Source organism: Oculina patagonica, unplaced genomic scaffold (assembly GCF_052425735.1).
Source record: "Oculina patagonica isolate OP01 unplaced genomic scaffold, crgOcupat unplaced376, whole genome shotgun sequence".
Lineage (NCBI taxonomy): Eukaryota > Metazoa > Cnidaria > Anthozoa > Scleractinia > Oculinidae > Oculina > Oculina patagonica.
In genome coordinates, this window is record NW_027558228.1 from 2,977 (window position 1) to 9,625 (window position 6,649).

The following is a 6,649-nucleotide window of genomic DNA, read 5'->3' on the forward strand; positions in this document are numbered from 1 at the left end:
AAAATATTGAACCGGCATGAACTACTCAAGCAAAAGAAAAATATTTTTATAATCTGTTTTATGTAAAAGAAACTGTATGGTAATTCTCTACGCACCGGATCCGACTTGAAATGTAGATCTTCTGAATAGCCTTTGACATTTCCAGATTTACGGAATATCGGCTCTTTTCCCCCTACTGGTTTCTTCCTGGACATCCTTGGTGCACTGGATATAGGCAAGCTGTTCTTGGGCGCCAGAACTTTCCATATGTGTGCCTATGCTTGGCGCATACGGTCATTTTTGCGACAACCGACTCCTCTAAATCGAAAAAGCCAGCTCTGGCCAGGATAATTTGCCATTCTGTGATGTCCTCTCGCGATATATGTATAGAAGCGAGGTGGCTGTCTATCGATTCATCACACTGAAGCAAGCAGAAAAGACCTGAAACGCCTCGTGAATCGCCACACTTTCCCGTTTGCGACAAAAAGCACGACATCTTGTTTTAAAATGTTATTTTTGGAGCCAATTACAAAACTTTGGCTCAAACTAATTACATTATCACAGTGAAAATACTTACCAGAACTGTCTCTAACATTTATTTAAAAATTCGTGCCATTATACAACACTATACACTAAATTATGAATGAAACTAGTTACAGAATGACAATTTCAAATGTCTTTGGGCATCCTTAAAGCTGGTAACGTGAATTGTGGCAATAGAATTTTGACGGTACGAACCGTCGAGTTTTGCCGACGCAAATCTTGTTTGCATGAAACCCGAAAAGTCACACAAATAAAGTTGTAAAGCGCTAAGGAAGAAAGCGACCATAGAGACCACGGGAATTCAGACTAGGAAAAATGAGTGCTGCTTTATGCAAAACAAGTTTATGAATGTGACTTTGAACAGCAGATTAACTAACTAAAATTGCAACTTTATAAAGTGGCAACAAAACAAGTCAACTGAAATACAAGGTGACAAATTGTTTATTTCAAGAGCTACATCACTCCAACTTGTTAGACCAGTTAAAACTGAAGGAATTTTCAAATATTACACCTTGGACGCTTTCAGATTTAGTAAGAACTTATTTGTTCTTCCCTTTTTAAATGAAAAACAGCGAGTTCCAAAAAGTTAGAACGGTTTGTTTGAAAACATCGGTCAAAGTTCAGCAGACAACACATTTTGCAAATCAATTGTGACATTTGTCTTGAAAGCATGCAAAGTTCAAGACAACATAATTCGTAAATTTTAACCACTTATATCATTTGCAAGTTTTCTTTCTATAAAACTCCCTGTATTTTTCACCTACAATGCCGAAATTTTACAATTTAACCGTTCTTGTTAAAAACAACCGTTGCTCGGTTGACAACCTCATTTGCATAATGTGTGTGAAAAATTCGCTTAAAACACGAAAAGTTGGAAGTCGCTGTGACGGAAGAAGGTAAGAAGTGCAAGGTATTTTTAGATTTCTGTGCTCACTGGCATGTATTTAGTAGAATTCAGGTGGAATTTAGAATGGTCTGGTCTGGACTTGGAAATTAAAGGCCAGCAAAGTCAGGGTACATTGGCATGTTTATAAAAAGCGACCTGACGGATGTTGAGACATAAATTTTTCCAAACCTAAAAATTAAAAAAAATATTAAAACAAACATGATTTCACAACCCTTTAAGGACCACCTTTCATGGGATTATAATAGTTTTCTGTTGCGGTCGGCGGTTTTTGTGTGCCAAGCTCGTCAACTTGTGCAGTTTTTCGTGGTAGCGACCATCAAAATTTAGCCTTTTAGTCGCCTTGGCTGTTATAGGCTCTGAAAAAAACATTTTAACGTATTTTAAAAAACTAATGCCGTTACATTTACTTATAAACCAAGAGAGTTCACTGGGCAAAGTTTGAAGGAAAACTTTCTTCCGACCCGAAATGCGATGGTCCGCTTTAAAGGACATCGCCACTTAAGTTCGGGTCAAACGAATGTTTGTTGACAAGATCTCAACATCTCGGCTACTCTCTTAAGCTCTTAATAAATTTGAACCTGTTCAATTTTTTCTTGTCAGTTGAAGAGAATCCTCTATTGTTTAGCCAACGCTCACTGAGAGTTGGAGGAAAATGCTTCCTTATCTCTCAAACTGTCGGTTTAAACACGGAGGTTGGCAACAAAAAAGTGAAAGTTGAAATACTCGCCACGATAAAATTCAGCAGAAATTAACAAAAAGACATACAACAAGTGAAACGTTTAAATAACTTACTTTAATGTTTCTTTTCGTGTTCAAGCATGGGATTCAGCATAAATTATTTACGATAATGTAATTATATGTCATCACTTTTTTATCTCACATTAACTAAATATTAAAATTTGACTTTCTTTTGTAATAATTTACATCTCATCTCTGAATTAATTCAAGCAATTCGAAATATAAATTTATAACCAAGAATTCATTTGCACTTGTCACAAAAATGTACAACACACGTCTAACTGACAATTTTGCATTGCCATGTAGAGACGAAAACTACTTCAAGAATTTTATAATCAAGCCTCGTCTACACGAGCAATTTTTATGTGGCAATTTGTATGTGAAAATGTTTATTTGCTCGTGTAGACAAGGAAAATTAGCCAATTTTATGTGACAAATATTTGTTGTAAAGCTGGCGTGTTTCTTAATTTAATGTGACAAATAAATGTTGTCACATAAAAATTGCTCGTGTAGACGACTCGTCACATAAAACGTGGCAAATATTGCGACAGTATTGCGTTTCTGCGTATCTCTGCTGTCCAAAGTCATAACTGGCGCACTAAACTTTGAACTGTTGACAAATAATTGTTGTGCCATCTACAAGGTCAAATACATTTGTCACATAAACATTGCTTATGTAGACGACGCTTCAAGACTGAACTAATCACCGTTTTATGCACCTATCAGTCAGCTTCCCCCTGAGACTGTCCCCCGTGCCGACCATAAGGATTTTTTTGAAGAAAACAAGAGAAAGTTCACGGAATCTTCACCTGTGGGTTGGGGAAGCTTCAAGACTTCGTCGGACGTGTAAGATTGTAACTAGGGATTACGGAGAAATGTGTCTGAAGAAAATGCAACCCGGGGAACTGTGCCTTTTATAACGCTTCTGATTGCCCCAAGGGTCGTCCCCAGGGGAAAGCCGGTGATGTGCGTATTAGTTGCTCCGGCAAAATCAACACAACACAATCCTAGACAATCCTAGATCTTCAAGAAACGAAATTTAAATTTAGTAAATCAAATAAACCGTTTTTAAATTTCTTTGTTGTAAGGGATTCTACTATGGTTGATTTAATTGGCTAGATTTAGATTCGCTTTTTGAAGTCATTCAGGAACGAAACGAAAGGGTTGAGCTAAGCACGTACAAACCATGGCTGCTTTTTTTCTTTTCGCCAAATGTAACTACTATATTTATTTAATGCCTATTTAATATACTGTCTGGCAATGACACAAATCTCGCTCCCAGGTCTCTTTTCTCTCCAACACGAGGAAGGAGTAGACCTGGGTAAGAGATTAGGCAAAAGCCTCGTTTTGAGTCAAACGTCGTAATCGTCTCCTTTCCCTTTTTGTCTGAGGGGAGGGGACGGTGTGGAGAAAATATTAAGACATTGTTCCTGAAAACCTTAAAGGTTTTGGAACGTGTGAGACAGGCCTTAAATTACACCTAACTAGCGTAATGGAATAAAATCTACATCGTTGTAATAAATACTTCACTATACTCTGTACAAATAAAAATCTTGAATAAATCAGTCTTTAAAATTTACGCTCTTCTGTTGATAAGTATTAACTCTTTTATAAAATAATAATAATTTGATTTATATAATATATACAAGAAACATACTGTTGAACTTTATATAATAATTCTGAATGAGCACAGGGTTGTATTTAAATATCTGGACATCGTAAGCTGGAATTGCTAAAAACTGCAAGAAAGCATTTATAAATTATCCAAGACAAACTAGAAAATCTGAACCTTGCATTTCTAAATTTCGTTCATTTTGAACTAAATTCCTTTCCTCGCAATCGTTAATTCCTAATGGGTCCCTGTCATGTGTCTAACACGGTCAAAAAAATTCAAGAAATCCTGTTAAAATGAACCTGGTGACGATGTCCCTTTAAAAACAGTGGAATACTTGAATCATTGTAAAGAAAACACTGCATCACAGTCCTTAATTTTGCGTGTGTTTGGGTCTGATGGAGAGGGCGTGATACCTGAAGTGATTCGAGACTCCACTAATGAGAAACTTTCTCCTGTTCGCCGAGCGCTCTTTTCGCCTTCTACCCGATAGAAGACACTTTACTTTCACGTATTACTCTAACGATAACGACGCTTACAGAACCATTTTTAAACGATCACCGAGTGGAAACGTCTTGTGTACTGCTTGCGCAAATCTGAAGTGTTTCACAGTACTTCGCGCCCTTCCATCGCACATTCAAGATCCCGTATTATCGGCCTCGTTCCGGGGGTCTCGATCGCGAGAGACCCTGGGAACGGGTTGGAGCATAAGACCGTCATTGTTCAGGTCCCAAAAGGCGGGTACTCCAGAGCCCTGATGCTTTCACTTCGAGGCCCGGACTCCAAAGCTCTCCTCTGTTTACAACCCAGGGCAAAAACGTCCATTTTCGTCCCTCGGAGCCATGAGGTAATGTAACCAAGCCTCTGCCCTGTAGCCGTGGAGTCCTGGAGCCCTAACTCCTCTGGGACCCTGACTTATTCTTACAGTATAAGATATAATTATCTATTTATTATTAAAAGTTCCAGCTCATAACTTTTCTTATCTTTTTCTTTTTCTTCGGCTTTTCTTTTGAGTTTCCAAAAAACCGGCTTGATCGCGTCTCTTCTTCGACGCTTTCTTCGACTTCTTCTCCAGCAGTGACGTCTGGAGAAAACAACAACATCAACAAAAATAGGTTTAAGCTAAAGGAAAGAGAAAACGCCAAGTGCCACAACAACGATACAACATCCTCGTACCCAGGGTCTTCGTTCCCTTTGACCAGCGGTCGGACTATGCAGAAAGAACGAATACTCGAGATACGAGAATGACGATGCGATAGAAGAAAATGGCACAAGTACTGTTTTCTGCTGCGAGAAATATATAACATAAGGTGGATTTCTACTGACGCGTAATTTTTTACTGCGTTTACGGCGTGAAAAAAATTAGAGACAATGTATGAACGACTTCGTAAACAGAAACTTAGCTAAGAGTTCCATTGTTGTATTGGGTAAAAACAGTGAGAAAGAAGCCATATTCAGAAATTGACATCCTGACAAATTTTCTAAGCTTACCTAGATCTTCAGGTATACTCCGGTTCTTGGAAGTTTTCTTCTTGTTTTTCTTTCTTGCGTCTGCAAAATAGAATGAAAAAATAATGAAAAATTACTTTTTAAGAAGGTTCTAGTCCTGTTCAACTTAGTAATTTTTAGTTCACGATTTACAGAATGGAGAATAAATAAGGAAGCCATTCGCTGGACACTTGAAAGAAAATCAAAGTGGAGTAGGCGGAAGCACCTTACTGTTACTTATTTTCGCGGGACTTAATTTTCAACAATTGGTCAGAAATACGTAATTAACATAAAAAATACAATAAAAAAACGTTAAAAATAATTTTTCGCGGGTCTTTAATTTCGCGATTTTTTTTTGAAAATCGCGAAAATCACGAAAATTAAGTCCCGCGAAAATAAGTAACAATAAGGTATACATAATCACGACCCTGGATCACAACTTCTTGTAGGGGGGCAGCATTTAGAAGCTTGTCTCGATGTATCACTTAATTCTGAGAACAATAAAAGAAATGTTCAACAACCAGTAGGGAGATTTCATATTTTCATATCCCATGTTGCTGAACTTCCCCCTTGACCCACAACTGTGCGAAAATAATAAGCAACTAGGAGAGTGTTATGTAACAAGTGTTATTACAGTTATTAGCAGTGAGTGAATGTTCTCTAGTAATTTTACAAATCATAATGCTTGACTGACAAGCCAAGTAAGATAACTACAGTTCAATCCCGATAACTCGAACCTGCATGGGAAATTGAAAAAGGTTCGAGTTATCGAGGGTAAAATTAGTAAGGAAACAACCTAGAGGGGAATCGGAAAAAGTTCGAGATAGCGGGAGGTTCGCGTTATTGAGATTCAACACTACCTATCTGATCCTGTCTGGAGCCCTGCACTTGCGTCACGTGACTGGATTTATCTGAAATGACTGGCAGGATCTGGCCAGCAGTACTTCCCGCTGACGGACGCTTGTCTTTCACCTTACGGAAAAAATCCGGCTCGACGTTGTCACTAACAAAGGAAAAGAGAAAAAAAAGCTTAAGTTGAAATCTAGTAACAGCAATTTGCCTGTGATGGTTTCTAATGCATTATTTTGTTTCTGGGAAGTGGCGGGAAAGCAGTTTCGGAAGAGAGGTGATCAGAATAAAGAAAATCATAAAATTAGGATAATCGCATAAAGGATATACGCTATATTTGACATGCCACTTAATTCGCCACACTAACATTAAAAAAATGTACGAGAATCGGTTAGGAGAATAACTATCTTGAACTTGGGACTAAAATAAACTAAAATGATCTTACAGTTTAATGTCATTAATACAAACAATGCACTGAGCCAATTAGAACCAAGCGTGGGAAAACGGGCATAAACCAAGTTTTGCCTTTGCTC

At 37.8% G+C, this 6,649-nt stretch overlaps 1 long non-coding RNA gene across 1 annotated transcript; it reads right to left on the reverse strand.

The window, feature by feature from the left end:
* Positions 1-3,256: 3,256 nt before the first annotated feature.
* Positions 3,257-6,275, reverse strand: LOC144640603 (uncharacterized). Its single transcript, XR_013568415.1, has 3 exons — positions 6,128-6,275; positions 5,271-5,330; positions 3,257-4,863 (listed from the first exon to the last, which is right to left on the reverse strand). It is a non-coding gene; the product is annotated as an uncharacterized LOC144640603 (long non-coding RNA).
* Positions 6,276-6,649: the final 374 nt, after the last annotated feature.